Genomic DNA, 19387 nt, shown 5'->3' on the forward strand with positions numbered 1-19387 from the left:
GAGGAATGAATGATTCTGTATCAGTGCTATAAAAATTAGTCTTTTCATTACATGAAAGATCAAACATCAGAAGTGATTTAGGGATCTCAGGTGAATTGTGAAGTTAAAAAAAGCATCATGAAAGAAATTTAGCTGCAGGGACCTGATGGAAGAAATTTGAAACATAATGAGTCATTTTCTGAACAAATTGGTCTGCATACAGTGACACTTTAAGAGGTGATGTAGCTAATTTGTTTGCAGAACACACACACATTACTATTGATGGAAGGCATGAAAGGCTTCTAGGAAGGGACTGAAAGTCACCTGGGAAAAGTTAATGCCATCTCTTCTCTGATTAATGCGAAAGATAGAGGTGATTTTCAAATCTTGAAGGAATAACAACAGTTTCAGTTGTGCCAGAAACAGCTGCCTTTATCTGACTTGATTCTACCATCACCTTACATAGGATCTTCACAGCAATCAATATTACTGCACTTAGGTAAGTAACCAGAATGATGTGATTTTTCTGAGTTAAGTTTGCTTTCTCCTCTCTCATGTCTTCTGACTACCACCTTGCTCAGACTAATTCCTCCAGCAAAGGCTCCTGGGTTTTGCTGTAAACACAGAACAGGTTGAACATTTCCAGTTCTAAAAGGAAGATTACATTTGCAGGTGATATTTTTCCCTTCTTGGAAGAAGAGCATCTTTGAATTAACAGATGGAAAGAGCTGATCAGCCAAACCCAGGGCATCACAGGATCCCACCTAGGCTTCCTCCTGCCTCCCTCAGTGCTGTTCTCAACAACCAGCCCCATATTCAAAGAAAGACCTAGGGAAATGGGAACTAAAAGTGTCGAATTAAGTCCACAAATAGTGTTCACTTATTTTATCCAAGGCACAAGGCAGATTCTTGGATTAATTGCTATAGATATAGTTCTTGTCTTAATTGAAACTGTCTCACAAGAAAGAAACAATACATTAACTTTTAAATGATAATCTTAATAAATGAGTCTGTTTTGTGCCATGTGCTATGCTAAATACTCAAGATTATTGCCTTTAATTCTCACAACAACCTTTTGAAATAGATATTATTCATCTACTTTACAAATAAAGAAATTAAGATTCAGAAACAATAAATCAGTTTCCTAAGATTGCAAAACAAGTAAGTATGAGAGTCTGAATTCAATTCATACACAAATTAAGGTATTTCAGGAGTTCATTTCCTTCTAACATTTAAAACCTGATAACGTGATTCACTTCTAAATCAACTGTTATTCCTTGCAGAAAACTCAAGCATAGGTCTCCAAAGGATCTACTGTGATCATATCTATCTCTAAAGCCTGTTTTATTTCAAGAACAACCAGTAGATTCCGTAGATAGGACTCTCTACTATTCTATCATATATATTTTGGGTAAGTAAAGATTTACAGTGTAGCATTTTCCTTTCTTTTTACCCCATGCAGATATTTCTAAAAGTGTCTTAAAAATAATATTTGAAACCCTAAGACCTTTTGGTAGTTGCATTCAATTATCTCTGAGGTTCTCTTTTATGAACCACCTGAAAAGTGGAGTTGTTAGGATAGCATCTGAAACTCTGCCATAAGTAGATTTTTGTCCTTCATCCCAGAAATTGAAACAAGACTGACCATTTGTAGTATTGCATTGTCTCCTCAGATATTATTTTTTCTTTTTTTTTCTTTTATTTATTTAGTGGTGCAAGGGGTAAGAATCAAACACAGGTCTCCTGCATGGCAGGCAAGTATTCTACCGCTGAACTACCCGTGTGCTATGAAGATATTGTTCCATTTCCTGAGGGAAAATTTATAATCTATAAGATGAAGATATTCACCTAATGTTTAAAACTGATAATATGGTTCCTTAATAAATCAGCTATTATTCATTGCAGAAAACCTCAAACATAGGTTTAATGATGTTCTCCCATGATCACATCTAGCCACTCCAATGAGTAAAGACACAATACTTATTTTGTTAGTGCAGCATGGGCAATATGAACTTGAAAAAGGGTAAGGTACCAGATATTTAAAAACAAAATACCTCCTTGCATCTGCCCTCCAAACACAAGTTTCTTTCCAGGCTTTGAACTTAATCCAGCAGTAGGCAGGCCCACCTACTGTTTTCTCTCTTTGTTGACGTAGGAGATGTGATGCATGCATTGATCAAGAAGGAAACAAACATCCATCAAGGTAAGAGCCTTTGGCTGCAACAAACATCAGCAAACCCAGCCAGCATGCTCCCTATGCTAACGTTCTCTAGCACATTAATTTCAAACCTGCACCCTGTAGATATATTTGGAGCAGTCTCAGGCTACTGTTTTGCAGACAAATAAATCACATTTAATAGGCGCTGTGCAGCATCTAATATAATCCAGGTATATAATCCATATAAATCAACAACGTGGGGCAAATGTTTCTAACACTCTGAACCTTAGGGGGAAAAGTGAAAGAGAGCGAGAGAAACACAGAGAGAGAGAGAGGTGTGTATGTGCGTGTGTGTGCGTACACACACACAATATTTGTGATAGCAGTAAAATTAATATGGTAAGTTAAACAGGACCTAAGCATCATTCAGACATTTAAGGAAAAAATGAAATCATAAATTGGAAAGAAATTTAGAGCTTGTTTTTTCTTGCTTCCTACCCCCAATTCAGGATCCCCTTCTGCAGTATTAAAACTCAAAAGTCAGCCGGGCTGTTTTAACAAACCCGTGATGGCAACGAAACAATATTAAACATTTCATTTTTGGATAAGCCTAATCGTCAGAAATTTCTTTTATATAATAGCCTCAAATCCATCTTTTTTATCTTCTCCCCATTGGCACTAATTAACCACTAAACACATAGAGAGGAATATCTATTCTCTCTCTCAAATAAAAGCATGTCAAAAACAATCACAATTATTACACTAGCAATGTCCCTAATTTTTTTCAAGACTTTCCTCAAGGTGGTTATTTCCAGGAACTCTAATAGCTTTTCTCTGAAACTTTCCACTTATAACATACTTCCTGTTCTCCCCAAATGTAGCTTCTCTTTTTATTCATTGTCATCCAACCTATGTAGCTTTGGATTTAGCTCTGTTGAGACACTCATTTTCCATAGTTAGATGAAGTCAGTTCTGGTGAGGAAATTATTTATTTTTTACCTTTCATTTTGAAAAAGTTTCAAACTTACAAAATAGTTGCACAAATAGTGCAAAGAATCCCCTATGCTTTTCACCCAAATATTCCAAATGTTAATATATTACGTAAACCACAGTATAATTTCCAAAATTTGGATATTAACATTGATAATATGCTATTTCCTGATCTATAGAGCTTTATCTGAATTTCATCAATTGCCCTACTAATGTGTACTTCTGGTCCAGGATATAATCCAGGGTCATCTAAGAGAGGAATCTTAAAGTTCACTGAAAGCTCACACTGAGTAGAGGTAATTTTATGCATCCTCCCTATAATTTTTCCCTTTCCCCTACCCAAAACAAAAAAGAATTTCCTCAGCAGAAGTCTCATTTAAATAAAGCACCACTAGGATAACGGTAATGAGAAATTTGTCTGGAGCAACTGGCAGAGGCAAAGTGGTAACCATGATAAGTGGCTTTTGCATAAGGTAAAATCAAAGGCTATTTCATGGGAATAAAGTCAGTGTTTCCTATTGCTGTTGGAACTGAGTCACAACAAGGCTATGATGCTATTGTGACTGTACAAAGGAACAAGGGGATTTCAAATTAACCCAACACATTAATTAAAGCAATTAAAACTTCTCTTATCTATCATAACTAAAAGGAAAAGAGCAGTCTTCTATCTTAGTATGTGCCTGTCCTTGAGAAGCTCTTGCACCAAACCTACTGAAGGGCCAGTATTATTTGTCACACAAGTAAGTTGAGGCTCAGATATTAATTTAACTCATTGCATGGCCTCTGAAGTGAAATGTAGAATGCTAGTCTCCATGTAGTATGCACAAATTGATGTTCTTACACTCTTCCAAAAACATTTCTAGTTAAAAGATTCACACATATACATGCATGCACAAACACACACACACCCACATGCACACACATGCACATACATTGAATAAGTCAAATGCGTATGGTGGATTAGGTTTCACTACACAAAAGGGGTATAATTAAGAAAAGCTGAAAGCAGAAAATGCTAAGCCAACTAGGGATTTTGTGGAAGAAATTAAAAACAGCTTCTCACTAGCTGAAAGAAAATAGTTGATTTCTGTTGCATATACTATTCTTGATCTTACAGATGGCAGGAATTTAGATACACAGATGCTTATATTCCAATGGGAGGGAGAAAGACATACAAATATGATTATAAGACTTTGTGTTAAATGGAAAATAGAGGTTAGTTCAGGGTGATAGAAGACAGGACTTTGTAAAGGGAGCAGAAACTATTTATTATAGCAGATATTAAGTATGTAGTACGTGGGAAACCATGCCATGACAGTCCTATTAATGAGAGGAAAATTTGACTAAGCACAGTCAATGACAAATATTCATTTTTTTTTCTTTCTTTTTTGCCATGAATGACTCTCTGCTTTTTTTTTTTTTTACCCTCTGTTCTTACAGAAGGCATATCAGATACTAGTGTCTCTTCTTGGGCAAAGATGACATTTCTTCTCACTTTCTCAAGGACACTACTTCAACAATCATCTCTTTCTTGCAGCAGCAGTTTTTCTGGCTTTGTACTCTGCTGCACTAGATCACTCTCATCCATATACAAACAGCCTATGATTTCCCCGTCTCAATAATAACAACAACAATAATAACCTCTAAATAAGGAAATAAGGAAATAACCTTATTTCCTTCATTTACTTCCCTTTTTTGTTGTTTTCCTTATTCACAAACTCCTGAAAAGAATGATCTATACTTGTTTACTTTCCCCAATTCTATTTCTCTTAATTACACCTACAACAGGCTATCAACTATCAAGATCACCAATGTCCTCCATTTTTTTTAAATGTAGTGTTCAATTTTTCAGTTATCATGTTATCTAACCTACATTCCAGTAACTAGAAAATACCTAGCACATTGTAGGTTTTGAAGAATTATTAATTAATTAATTAGTTAAATGGAGCTAACATGTAGTCAAAAAGACTTTTTTTAACTATAAAACATTGGGTGAAATACATTCAGAGTGAAAAGTAAGGATAATATATGCAAAAAAGATCTTTAAAGTGATTAATGCATGAAAGAAAAAATCAATCAACTCTAGACGTGTTGGCATGAAGTCTGAGTCATGCAATAATATTCAATAAAATGGAAAGGAAATAACTTTCACATTAGGAAAAAAATGCATTTAAAGCCCATGAGGGAAAAAATGTAATGCTCAAGTGATTATAAATTTACCTTTGGCAGATTTTGTTATAGGTAAAAGCCTATTTAAGAATCGAAGATTCACAGAGAATGAAATGGGGATAAAGGAGAATTGAAGGGTGAGAAAGGGGATTCCGTGAAATTAGTTAATAACAAGAAAAAGTACAACAACAACAGCAGTAACATAACATCTGCTGAGCCTTGAAATATGTGTCAGGTACTACTTTAATGAGTACTTTGTGATTCCACTCAATCCTCTCAACAACCCTTTGAGGCCATTAGGATCATTTTCCCCAGAAGTTGAAGAAACTTGTCCAAGATCATACAGGTCATATGCTGCCAAAAGATGGATACATAATTCAATCCCAAAGAGTCTGATAACCAGATAGCAGGACTAGGTGATCTGCCAAATGTTCAGAGCATTCCATACAATGCTCCCAAAGAGAGGTCTCCACAAACTTCCTTAGATTATTTCCTATGATGAGATCGGTTCCTCCTTGAGCCAACTGATTGGGTTAGTGTCAACTGAAACAAGCTACCATGACTGAAGTTATTTATTATTCTCAGCTAATTCAGGACCTGGTCTGCAAAAAGGAAGGGATATGTCATTAGCACACACCACCACTATAAAAGATTCTTCTATCAACATACCCAAACACAGTTATTTAGAGAAAAAACAGCTAATGCTTTCAACTTCCACAAATTAATTCATAATTAATATGATAGTAGCAATCCACCAGGTTATAATCATTTAAACCAGTAAAGCAGGGTAATAATAAAGTAATAAATTTTACTTCTTAGAGCAAAGAGACCTTAACATATAGTATATTTATGTGAAAAAATCAGCAGCAGCAGAAGGGAGAAAATGTAAAAACTGGGTTAATCAAAGGGATCCAAGGAAAAGAAATTTTCTTATTTCAAAATTAAATGTTGTTTTTTTTAAAAGATGGAATTGACATTCCTATTCTTTAAAATGTGAATACAGATACATAATGAATAAATTATCTACCGTTAATCACCATCTGTGTTACAGTATATATTGTAGAATTTCTAATTTAAAGGATTTAGCTGAGGGCATGGTAGGTATTGCTGCAAAACTATTATTTTGGAAGTGCTGATATTCTGCAAATAAATAATTATATAATTATCTCTGGAACCACTGCATTTAAGAGTACAGCAATAGGGTGGTGCAATGGTAGCTCAGTAGGCAGAATTCTCACCTGCCATGCCAGAGAGCCAGGTTCGATTCCCAGAGCCTGCCCATGCCAAAAAAAAAAAAAAGTACAGTAATAATAAAAGTCCATGAAGAAAGGAATTTTAGAAGTAAAAATGAAAAATACGCCTCAAAAGTAGGAATAGCTGGTCCAATTTTGGGGCAGGGAAAGGCTAGTTAAATGGAGACTCATTACCATCACAAAGTTCTGAAAGTTTTGTTGTAGGGAAGCTGGAAGCAAGCTGTTACCAAAAAGAGAATTCTATCTGGAAGAATCTATCATAACAGCCCCAGTGAAAGATAATATTTTTGGTCATAAAGAGAATTTGCTTAAGATGTCAGACTAACTTTCCACAAATCCAAAGTCAAAGTGCATGATCTAACACTGGGTCAATGATATGAATCAGAAAATTGGGAGCATCAAAGCCCTCTCTTGCCGAGTCATGTGTTCCTTCCCCACAACCTATGTGTAAGTACAGGTGGTAGTTTTCCAATTACATCTCCTGAGTATGTGTTTATTCAGATAGCATTCAAGGTCATTATTTTTCCATCTTTTTCTGCTGTTGAAATTTGTGCTACCAGATAAATGAACTGATATGTTCGTTGTGTTCTACTGAATAATTACTTGGTGTTAATAAAGTAGCAACATGCTTTCCACCCAGTTTACTGAAGTTCTAAGTTGAAAATGGAATCCAGAAAAGTTTTCTCAGTGTCGTTTCCCATACCCTAGCCCTATATAGAAAAGCCTTTGTTTTAGATTGAAGCAGGAAAAATATTTGTTTCTTCTTTTTTATAATAACTTTATTGGGAAATACCCAATACCATAAAATTCACCCAGAGTAAGTACTTCTAGGATTTGTAAGAAATTTATACAGTTGTTCAACCATCTACACAGTCCAGTTTTACAATAGCCCTATAATCCCCCAAAGTTTCTTCATTCCGACTTTCAGTCAATCCTCATTTCCTTCCTGAGGTCTCAGGAAATCACAGATATGCTTACTTTTTCTATAGATTTGCCTTTTCTAGCTACTGAATATAAATCAAATCATGTAATCTGAGGTCTTTCTTGTTTGCTTCTTTCACTTACATAGTATTTTGAGGCTCATTCATATTGTAGCATTTATCAGTAATTTCTTTTTATTGCTGAAATGTATTCTATTGTATGAATATACTGCATATTGTTTAACCACAGATGGGCATTTAGATGTTCTCAGTGCATATCTATAGTGAATAATACTGCTAAGAACAGTTTGCATTACAGTTGTTTTAGTTTGTTAAACCTGTTGAAATGCAATATACCAGAAACAGAATGGCTTTCAAAAGGGAATTTATTTAGTTGCAAGTTAACAATTCTAAGGCCATGAAAATGTCCAAATTAAGACACCAACAATAGTTACCTTCACTCAAGAAAGCTGATACCATCTGGAACACCTCTGTCAGCTAGGAAGACATGTAGCTGGTGTCTACTGGGGTCTCTCGCTTCTGGACACCTCTCTCAGCTGGGAAGGCACTATAGAAATGCCTGCTTAGCTTTATCTCCTCATTTCATAAGACTTCCCTGGGGGCATTTTCCTTCTGCAGCTCCAAAGACCTCTGCCTATGTGGTCTCTGGGCACTGAAGCTTTTTCCAAAATGGTTCCCTCTTAAGGGCTCCATCCAGTAAGCAACCCCACCTTGAATGCATGAAGACACATCTCCATGGAAACTGCCTAATCAAATATTAGCACCCAGAATTGGGTGGGTCACATCTCCATGGAGACAATCAAAGAGATCCCACCCAGCAATACTGAATGAGGATTAAAGAATGTGGTTTTTCTGGGATATACAACAGTTTCAAAATGGCACATTCTACCCTTTGGACCCCCCCAAAAGATATATCTTTCCATATTCCATAAAATACACATATTCCATGATAATATCACAAAGCCTTAAACTATTTCATTAAAAAACACAGATACAATACAAAGTGAGAAACAGTACAAAATCTCATCAAAGTCAGCTACAGTCATGGTTTGTCCTAAGACAAAATCCTCTTCTGGCTCTGGACCTGTAAAACTCAGAAAACATTATCAGCTGTCAACATATAAAGAAGGCACAGTCATAGGACACATATTCCCATTTCCACTGAGAGAAATTGGAAGGAGCACATGGGTCACCAGACCTAAACCATTCCAAAAATCTGCAGGGAAAACTCCACTAGATTTCAAAGTTTAAGAGTCACTTATCTTTGGGGCTTTAGAAAGCAGAAGTCCTACCCTTTGTAAGGGCTTACACAGCAACTTTGTTCTCTCCAAATGCAACCTTGGGGGAACTTTAGGGAGACTACCTTTTTCTTGGTCCTACCTTCTCCAAACATAGGGGCATCACTCCAGCTCTCTCACATCTCCAGAGTACATGCTCAACCCCCTCAGAACAATATGGGTGCAGCAAGGCTCTCCCCAATCCCCAGGGAATGTGCTCGACCCTCTCCAAGGCCGGAGGCAAAACAAGTCTTCCAGAACATTGAGGTGGAAGGTCAATCCTCTGCCGTAAGGGCAAACTCACCCCCTCTCTAAGTGCTTGGATGGGTCCCCTCTTCTGACTTGAGATTTCTTGGCTTCAAACCTTAGCTTCCATTGTTCTGCCTCTGAAGTTATTTATCCCTCAATTTCTCCCTGTTCTATTCCTTTTAGTCCATGCTGTCAGTGACTCCATTTATACAGATCCCACAACACTCTTGTTGGTTTTCTATGTAGTACACTGGGATTGTGCTCATCAGCAAAAGGACCTTCCACAGATCCTTTCTTGATAACTCCATTTCAAATCCTTGCTTGTCCTGTAATGGTTGATGGCTTCCACGTTTGGTGAAATCCTCATATTCTCTGGGGTCTCACTTTCTGGAAGCCCAGAACTTTCCAGGCCATCCATTTCTATTTTCTTTGTATGCAAAGGTTCAGTTCTCAATTTGTCTCTTTCTTGTCACATTTCACTATAAGCTGCAAAGAGAAACCAGGCCACACTTTCCACACTTAATTTGGAAATGTCTTCTGCTAAATATCCAAGTTCATGGCTTTTAAAATTTGCCTTCCATCCAAAACCAGTAGTCAGTTTGCTAGATTCTTTGCCACTTTAAAATAAGGATCACCATCCTTTCAGTTGTCAATAATACATGCATCATTTCTGCCCGTGCTGATTTGAATCAGTTATGAACCCCAGAAAGGCTGTGTCCTTTAATCCTCATTCAATATTGCTGGCTAGGAGCTTTTTGATTGTTCCCATGGAGATGTGACCCACCCATTCCAGGTGGATCTTGATTAGTTTATTGGGATCCTTTGAAAGAGAAAGCAATTTGGAAAAAAGCTTCAGAGCCATGAGAGAGCCACAAGAACCGTGAGAGCCCACATAGCCAGAGACCTCTGGAGAAGAAGAAGGAAAACACCCCTGGTGGAGCTTCATGAAATAAGAAGCCTGGAGAGAAAACTAGCAGATGTTGCCATGTTCACCCTGTGCCTTTCCAGTTGAGAGAAAACCTGAACTTCACTGGCCTTTCTTGAGTGAAAGTAATCTCTTGTTGGTGCCTTAATTTGGACATTTTTATAGACTTGCTTTAATTAGGACATTTTCACAGTCAAAGAACTGTAAACTTGCAACTTAATAAATTCCCCCTTTTAAAAACCGTTCTGTTTCTGGTGTATCACATTCTGGCAGCTAGCAAACTAGAACACTGCCTAAGTCCTTATCAGAGCTATCTTTAGAGTCCACATTTCTACCAAACAGTCTCTTCAAAGCATTCTAGGCCTTCTCTATCAAACTCTTCACAACTCTTCCAGAATCTTTCCCTTATCCATTTAAGAAACTGTTGCAACATGTTTGGCATTTGCAAACTATGGCAGCACCCTATTTCTTTAGTACCAGAATCTGTTTTAGTTTGTTAAAGCTGGTGAAATACAATTACCAGAAACAGAGTCACTTTTTTTTTTCAGAATGGCTTTTAAAAGGGAAATTTACTTAGTTTATAGTTCTAAGGCCATGAAAATGTCCAAATTAAGGCACCAGTAAGCATTACCTTCACTCAAAAAAGACTGATACCATCTGGAATATCTCCGGCAGCTGGGAAGGCACATTGCTGGGTCTGCTGGGGTCTCTGGCTTCTGGACAGCTCTCTCAGCTGTGAAGGCATATGGAAATGTCTGCTAGCTTTATCTCCTCATCTCATAAGGCTTCCTTGGGGGCATTTTCCTTCTATATCTCTGAAGACCTCTGGCTGTGTGGGCTCTGTGGGCACTGAAGCTTTCTCCAAAATGGCTCCCCTCTTAAAGGGCATTCCTAAGCATCTTGAATGGTGGAGAATCCATGGAAACTACCTGATTAAAAGTTACCACTCAAAACTGTGTAGGGGGGTTTGTAGTAAACATATGCATAACTTTTTAAAAACTGTTTTTCTAAGTGATTGTACCATTTTGTATTCTCAGCAGCAGGGTTCCAATTTCTTTACATCCTTACAAAACTTGAAGTTTACCCATTCTAGTGGATATGTAAATGTATATCATAGTGGTTATAATTAGTATTTCCCCAACGATTAATATATTGAACATGTTTTCATGTGCTTATTAGCTATTCATCTATCTTTAGCGAAATGTCATTCAAATATGTGTCCCTTTTTCACTTGGGTTGTTTGTCTTCCTATTAGTAAGTTGTAAGAGTTTTATGTCCTCCAAATACAGATGTTTCAGATATATCATTTTCAAATATTTTCTCCCCATTTGCGTCTTTTCATTTGTTACTAGTGTCTTTTGGAGAAAAAAGGTTTGAATTTTGATGATGAAGTCAAATATTTCAATATTTTTATAGGTTATTCTTCATATCATGTCTAAGAAGTTTTGACTAACCCAATGTCATAAAGATTTTCTTTTGTTTTCTTTTAGCAGTTTCATGTAGTTTTAGCTTATATTTAGATCTATATTTCATTTTAAGTTCATGTTTGTATGGGGTATGATTTACAAATATAAGTTAACGTTTTGTGCATAGTTATTCAATTATTTCAGCATCATTGGCTAAAAAGCTTGTAGTTTCTCTGTTGAAATGCCATTGCACCTTTGTTGAAAATCAATTGACTACTTATGTTTGGGTCTATCTCTGAACACCCTATTGTGTTTCCCTAATCTATGTGCCTATGTTTTTTCTTCAATGCCATAATACCTTAATTATTGTAACTTTATAATAGGTCTATGTGACTGCTGAGGTTTTCCCTGCATATGCATGCAATTTCCCATCAGGCAGGGGTGTGTGAAGAGCTTGTCTAGTCATTTTATAACTCTCACAGTCCCTGGATCTTCTGGTTTACTTTCTGGCTGGTCCACTATTTACCTAACCAAGACAGCAAACTCTGAATTTCAGAGCTATGTATTTTCCCCACTTATTTCCTACAAAGTTGGCTACTTTTCTTGCAATGCCAATGCTATAGGTTTTCATTTTCTGTTTCAAATCAAATATGATCCCACTAGCAAAATTACTGCCTGCTTTCCTGGTCAGATCCACCCAGGTAAAAGTGCTTTGTCAACTGAGCTGGGAGGGAAGAGGATAGTAGCAGCTCCAAGCAAAAAGGCCACACACTCTGATTGTCTTATCTGAACTTCTAACAACTTCTCTTGAATAAACATTTCTCAATTTGTTATTTTCCTTAGTCAGTTTCTAGAGCACTAAAATAGCTGTTTTCACAATTTTGTCTAGTTTTATACTTGACTTTTTTCATGAAGAAGATTCACCAACCTCTTTACACAGCCATTACTAGAAATCCTACCCTGGAAAGTCTCTGAGAAGTAATAGGCTCCTCAGGGCCCTCTTTGTTTTGCATTTGAGGGACAGCTGCACCCATACTACTTATTCAGTCAACCTAAAGTGCTATCACCTTTAATAGAAGACGCCCTCCAGCGTCAAATAAACATATTCATTCATAGATATGAAAGGATAACCAAGTGACATCAGGTATTTGAAAAGTAAACAGTATCACAAACAGAAAGGGCAAACATGAACAAACTGAATGATTTGCCTCAATGTAAAAAGAAAGATGTAGATATCTTCTATTTACAGCCCCAGAGATCATCTGAAAAGATATTACATCCATGAACATCTAGTTACATTTCATGAAACCTATGAAAAGGGAGCAAGCAGGGATGAAGATCTTACTGGTGAACTTTAAAAATGGACATAGAAAAATTTCAGGATATGGAGCAAAGGGACACAGAGTAGAATAACATGACAGAAAAGTCAAGGGACACAAGACTAAAATTCATCCAATAAGATTTCAAGAAAACAGAACATAGAAAGTAGAAAAGAGCAAAATAATCCAAGAAATAATGGAAAGAAATTTTCCATAGTTGCAGAAACAAGTTCTCTTGTTGAATGAAAGCACCCACAAGTGCTGAGCAAAATGAATGAAGATTAGTAAGTTATAGAACATTGGTAAAATTATGAAGCACCATAGAAAAAAATAACATTATGATTTACAGAGTTGAAAGACAGAAAGTTGTCTATATAAAAAGCAAGAAGTGGGTTAACATACAATTTCTCATTAGCGGTAACCTAACTTGAAATCCAGAATTTATATTTAAATTTCTAAGGAAAATTAATTAAATGGTTTATACCAAGTCAAACCAAAATAAAGCATGAAAACAAAATAAAGACTTCTTTTTAATCCAAGTACTCAAAATTCTTCCCTCCAACACATACACGCACTGCCTTAAAGGGTGAATTTAATCTAAAAGTGCATTAAAAATTAATCTTAGATTACAGAAATAAATCATATAACTCAAAATGTACATTCAAGAAAAAATTAATTTTTTGCATCCCTATAATGGTAAAGAAACTAGATGATTTTAGTAAATAAATAAAAGCAGATAATAATAAATATTAAAAATGAAAAGGCCCCTTTTCTTTTCCATCCAGTATCTTTTCTTCTATATTTTAGTTAATTTTATTAATTACAGAAGTTGTAGGTTTACAGATAAATCATGTAAAAAATACAGCATTTCCAAATATCCCATTCCTCTATTATTACCACTTTGCATTAGTATGGTACCTTTGTTACAACAGATAAAAGAATATTATAATTGTATTATCAACTATGGTCTATAATTTAAATTATGGTATATGTTTTCCAATATACCACACTGTATTAACACCTTGAATCAGTGTAGTACATTTTTTATAATTCATGAAACATTTTTATAATTGTACCATTAACTATACTCCATCATTTATAATAGTGTTCATTGTGTTGTATAGTCCTATGCTATACAAAAAGTTAGTTAAAAACAAAAAGTTTTATCTTTTAATTTTTATTCTAGTAACATATATATGACCTAAAATTTCTCCTTTTAACAGTATTCAAATATATAACTCAGTGCTGTTAATTTTACTCACAATGTTGTGCTACCATCACCACCATACCTTTCCGAAACTTTATAATCAACCCAAATAGAAATTCTGTAAAAATTGAGCATTAAGACCTCATCACTTACTCCCATGCTATTTCCTGGTAAAGTGTATTCTGGATTCCAACTCTGTGAGTTTGTTATTCCAATTATTTCATATCAGTGGGTTCATACAGTATTTGTCCTTTTGTACCTGGCTTATTGCACTCAACACAATGTCTTTAAGGTTCATTCATGCTGCTGCATGAACCAGAACTTCATTCTTCTTTAATGCTGAATAATATTACATTTTATGAACATAACTGCATTTTGTTTATCCAGTTCATTGGTTGATTGACACTTGGGTTACCTCCATCTTTTAGCAATTGGAATAATGCTACTAGGAATGTCAACGTGCAAATATTTGTTGAGCCCCCTTTTTAATTCTTTGGGGGGGATATATATTTAGTAGAGGGTCATATGTTAATTCTATACTTAGCTTTCTGTGGAGCTGCCAAATTCTATTCCTCAGTGGTGGCACCATTTTACATTCTCCCCGGCAATGAATAAATGTCTCCATTTCTCCATATGTTCACCGAGAGTAATTTTCTGTATCTTTTTTGTAGCCATTCTAGTGAGGTTGAAATATTATCTCACTGTGGTTTTTATTTGCATTCTCCTAATACTTAATGTGCTTCTTTTTTGTGCTTCTTAGCCATTTGTATATTCTTTTTGGAAGAATGTATATTCAAGTTTTTTGCTCATTTTTTAATTGATTGCTTGTCTTTTTATTGTTGAGTTGTAGGATTTATTTATATATTTATAAATACATAATATGTATATGATATTTTTGTATATGATATGAGATAGTAGTTCTCCAACATTCTTTTGCATATGGTTATCGAGTTCTCACAGCATCATTTGTCGAAGACACTATTCTTTCCCAATTGCGTGAACTTAGCAGCCTTATCAAAAGCAATTGGTCATATACTGGAAGGTCTGTTTTTGACTCTGAATTCCATTCCGTTGGTCTATATGTTTATCCTTCTGCCAGTATCAGGCTGTCTTGAACACTGTAGTTTTAAAGTCAGGAAGTTAAGACTTTCAGCTTTGTTCTTCTTTTTCATCATGGTTTGGATATTCGGGGCCCCTTACTCTTCCAAATAAATTTGGTAATTGGCTTTACCAGTTCTGCAAAGTAGGCTGTTTGATTTTAGTATTACATTGAATCTGTAAATCACTGTTAGTAGGGCTTTGTCCCTTTCGTCTAAGTTTTCTAATTTGTTGACATACAGCTGTTCATAGTATGCTTTTCTGGTCCTTTTTATTTCTGTGAGATCAGAATAACGTTCTCATTTCTGATTTTATTTATTTGCATTTTCTCTCTTTTTGTCTTTGTTGGGCTAGCTAAGGGTCTGTCAATTTTATTGATCTTTCCAAAGAAACAACTTTTGGTTTTGTTAATGCATTCTTGTTTTTGTTTTTATTTTTGATTCTCAATTTCATTTGTTTCTGCTCTCTCTAATCTTTACTTCTTTCCCTCTGCTTGTAGAAGGTGTGAAGCTTAATTAAGCATTTAGGGCTATAAATTTCCCTTTCAGTATGCCTTTGCTGTATCCCTTACATTTTGACATATTGTGTTTTCATTTTCATTCATCCCAAAACATCTGCAGATTTCCCTTGTAATTTATCTGTTCACCCACTAATTATTTAAGAGTTTCATTCCTTCATTTTCCTTCAATAACAAAATCTTAAATGATCCATACATTTGTGGATTTTCCCGTTTGCTTGTTATTAATTTTTAAGTTCATTCCATTTGGTTCAGAGGAGACAGTTTTGTATAAATTCGATCTTTCAAAATTTATTGAGGCTTGTTTTGTGACCCAATATGTTGTCTATCCTGTAGAAAGATCTGTGTGAACTTGTGAAGAATGTATATCCTGCAGTTTTGAGGTGCAATGTTGTGTATATGTCTCATAGGTCAAGTTCATTCATCATATTGTTCGAGTTGTCTCTTTCCTTATTGATCTGCTGTTTAGACATTCTATGTATTAATTATAGTGGTGTATTGATGTCTCCAAATATTATTATTGTACACATGTTTATTTCTCCCTTCAGTTTTGCCAGTGTTAGCCTCACGTATTTTGGGGCACCATGGTTATGTGCACAAATAATTACAGTTGTTACTTATCTTTGGCAGATTGACCCATTTTATAATGTATAGTGTCTTCTTTATCTCTTATAACAGGTTTTAACTTAAAATCTATTTTATTCTGATAGTAATACAGCTATCCTAGCTCTTCTTTGCTTATTGTTCACATGGAGTATGTTTTTCCACCCTTTCAGTTTCAACCTATTTGTGACTTTGTGTGTAAGGTGAGTCACTTGTAAACAACATATAGTTGGATCATGCTTTTTTATCTACTCTGCCAATCTGTCTGTTTTGATTGGGGAGTTTAATCCATTAACATTCAGTGTTATTACTCTGAAGGCAGTTCTTACGTCAGCCATTTTGTCCTTTGCTTTCATATGTCATATATTATTTTTTGCATCTCTTTTTCTTTATTCAACCTCTTTTTCTATATAGTTGACATTTTGTAATGTATGTCATTGATTCCGTGTTAATTTTTCCTTTGGTATATTTCCACAATATTTTCTTTGTGGTTATCTTGGGGTTTATATTACACAACCTACATCTATAAGCTACTAATTTGAAAAGATATTAGTTTAGTTCAATAGCACACACCTTCTTTGCACCCATATCTTACTGTTTCCCATTTTTACATTATTTTTGCCCCATATTACCTCTTTATATTTTGTATTCATTATCAGGAAATATGTCTTTTTCTTGTTCAATGTATTTTGACTTTTGCAGGAATTAAAGAGTATCATTTTATACTGAGGATAAGGTACTATTGGGTTTTACATTTACCATCTTAGTTACATTAAGTGAAGACCTTCATTTCTTCACACTATTACAAGCCACTCTCTCCTTTCTTTTCTTTCAACCTGCAGAGCTCTTCTTTAATAATTCTTATAAGTCAAGACTTTTCCTGATGAGCTGTCTCAGTTTGGGTTTATCTGTGAATATTTAAACTCTCCCTCATTTTTGAAGAACCGTTTGCCAGATAAACAATTTTGAACTGCCACTTTTTCTTTCATGTATATCATACCTTAAATATATTGCACCGCTGCTTTCTCACTTCCATAGTTTCTGACGAGAAACAACACCTGGTCCTCTTGAGTATATCTTCCATCTGGCAATCACTTTTTTCTTGCTGTTTTCAAAAGTCTCTCTATATCTTTGGCATTTGATATTCTGATTAATATTTATCTTGGAGTAATTCTATTAAGGGTTACTTTGTTTGGAGTGCATTGCACTTCTTGAACGTGTATATTGATGCCTTTCATAAGAGTTGGGAACTATCAGCCATTATTTTCTCAAATATCCTTTTTGCCTCTTTTCCCTTCTCTTTCCATTCTGGGACATCTGTGATTCATACTGTCACTCAAATCCCCAAGACAGTGCTCAATTTTTTCTATTCTTTTCTCTATATATTCTTCTGACTGTATTATTTCAATTATTCTGTCTTCTAATTCACTCGTTCTTTCTTCTGCCAGTTCAAATCTGCAGTTGTGTGACTAGTGTAATTTTATCTTAGTTATTATAACTTTCATAACCATAACTTCAGTTATGTTTCTTTGTAAACTTTCAAATTATTAATTTTGGTCATTCACTTTCATTTGAACATCATTTAATATCCTCTTAACATCCATATTTTACTTCATAACCTTTAACTGATTTAAGAGCTTGGTTTAAACTCCTTTGATTAGTGTTTAAATTCTCTGTCTCCTCTGTAGTTTCAATTTGTTCCCGTGATTGAGCCATAACTTCCTGTTTCTTAGTATGGCCTTTAATTTTTTGCTGATGTATGGGTATCTAATTATTTTGATCTGTTAACTCTGAAGGTCAGTTTCTCCTTCTTGTCTAGGAGAAGTTATCGTCAATTGACTTTGTGTTCAGGCTCTCCCTTGACACTTGGTTCAACTTATTCTGAACTTTTAGAATAGCCTATGTTGAATGGTTCAGATTGTCTCAGCTCTTCTTCATTTCTTTCTTGTCCTGGACATACAATATATTTTTAAGATTACATATTTTGTGCAATTGTTTAACTTCCATGAGAAAGCTTCATTTCCTCTCTTCATTTTCTGGAAATCTTGATTTTTTCTTTTTTTTTTTTGTGCAGAATTTTCTGCCCAGCTCCTGTGTGTTGCTTAAATTCTTTCCATCACTCAGGAGCCCTTTTCTTCATACTTTTCAGTTCTGAGACCCATCCTGTCTTATAGTAGTTCAGTTTCCTCTCCTGCCCCCTTTTTTTCCTGTGGGGCTTTTCTGCCTCCAGTTTTTACCCCTAGGTATCTTACTCTGGGCACAAATATGGGGTCAATTCAAATAAGTGGTCAATCAAGAAAAGTCCCTTTTGCATTTAGGTGGTCCAGCAAACCGAGAATGGATTGAGTGTACACACTTCTTGCTTACAATTCTGCCACCATGTCTTTTTTTGTTTATTTCCCTGGGTGCCCTTTTTTATGTGGCACTCCTGAGCAGCTTGTGTTCTGCCCTGGATCTCTGTGGATTTGAGTCCCTGTTCCTTGATATATGTGGTGTTCTGTATTGCTGCTGTGTGTGGCTCTATAATCGGCATCTGAGAGAGGAAGGACGTGGGCCATGCTGCCTCTGGGCAATTCCCAAACTATGCAACCCAATACATGCAAGGGGTCAAGACGAGAGGGTCAGAGAGGGAAATTTCCTACCTGATATTGGCAATTCTTTTTCTTTTCTTTGACTCAGCTTTGTGGAGTCCTTCTCCAATCCTTATCACCCTCCAGAGCTCTAATCAAGTGGGATTTGTCCTTCTATTTGTTGATTCTAAGGGGAAACTTTTCGAAAGGATATTTTATGTTGCCAGATCAATGACATCACTTACATACAGTTTTCATTATTTATGTTTCTCTTAATGTAGCATATGTATAATGATATAATGTCATACCTCAAAAACTATTTAGTTCTGCACTGAAATTTTAAATAATCATTAAATTGTATATGCTGGTCACTGGCTTCCGAATTCAATCTGCAGACAAATCATAAAGGACATAATTATAATTGTGGAACAGAGTGCAAATGCTATATTGAAATATACTCACATGATAGACAGTGTTGGAAAGGAATTAAAAAGTTGTGAAGAATATACATGATGGGAGGTCAAGCAATACTGTATAAAATAAATAGAACAAGATATAAAGATTTAGATCTATATCATAAAGCTATCTGGGTAGCCAATAGAAATCCTAGCACTAAAAGTGTTACTGGCACAAGGCTGAAAGTAGTGGTCAAGTTAGATGAAATGAGATAAATTTATTTTATTTCATAAAGAAAAGTAAATAAAGCTAATTTTAAAGAGACATAAG

General features: G+C 35.3%; 1 long non-coding RNA gene across 1 annotated transcript; it reads right to left on the reverse strand.

Moving 5' to 3' along the window:
• Nucleotides 1–5591: 5591 nt before the first annotated feature.
• LOC143651501 (uncharacterized) lies at nt 5592–19051 on the reverse strand. Its single transcript, XR_013159993.1, has 3 exons — nt 18970–19051; nt 18734–18859; nt 5592–5898 (listed from the first exon to the last, which is right to left on the reverse strand). It is a non-coding gene; the product is annotated as an uncharacterized LOC143651501 (long non-coding RNA).
• Between the last annotated feature and the right edge of the window lie 336 nt (nt 19052–19387).

The sequence above is a fragment of the Tamandua tetradactyla genome, chromosome 12 (assembly GCF_023851605.1).
Source record: "Tamandua tetradactyla isolate mTamTet1 chromosome 12, mTamTet1.pri, whole genome shotgun sequence".
In the NCBI taxonomy this organism is placed as follows: domain Eukaryota; kingdom Metazoa; phylum Chordata; class Mammalia; order Pilosa; family Myrmecophagidae; genus Tamandua; species Tamandua tetradactyla.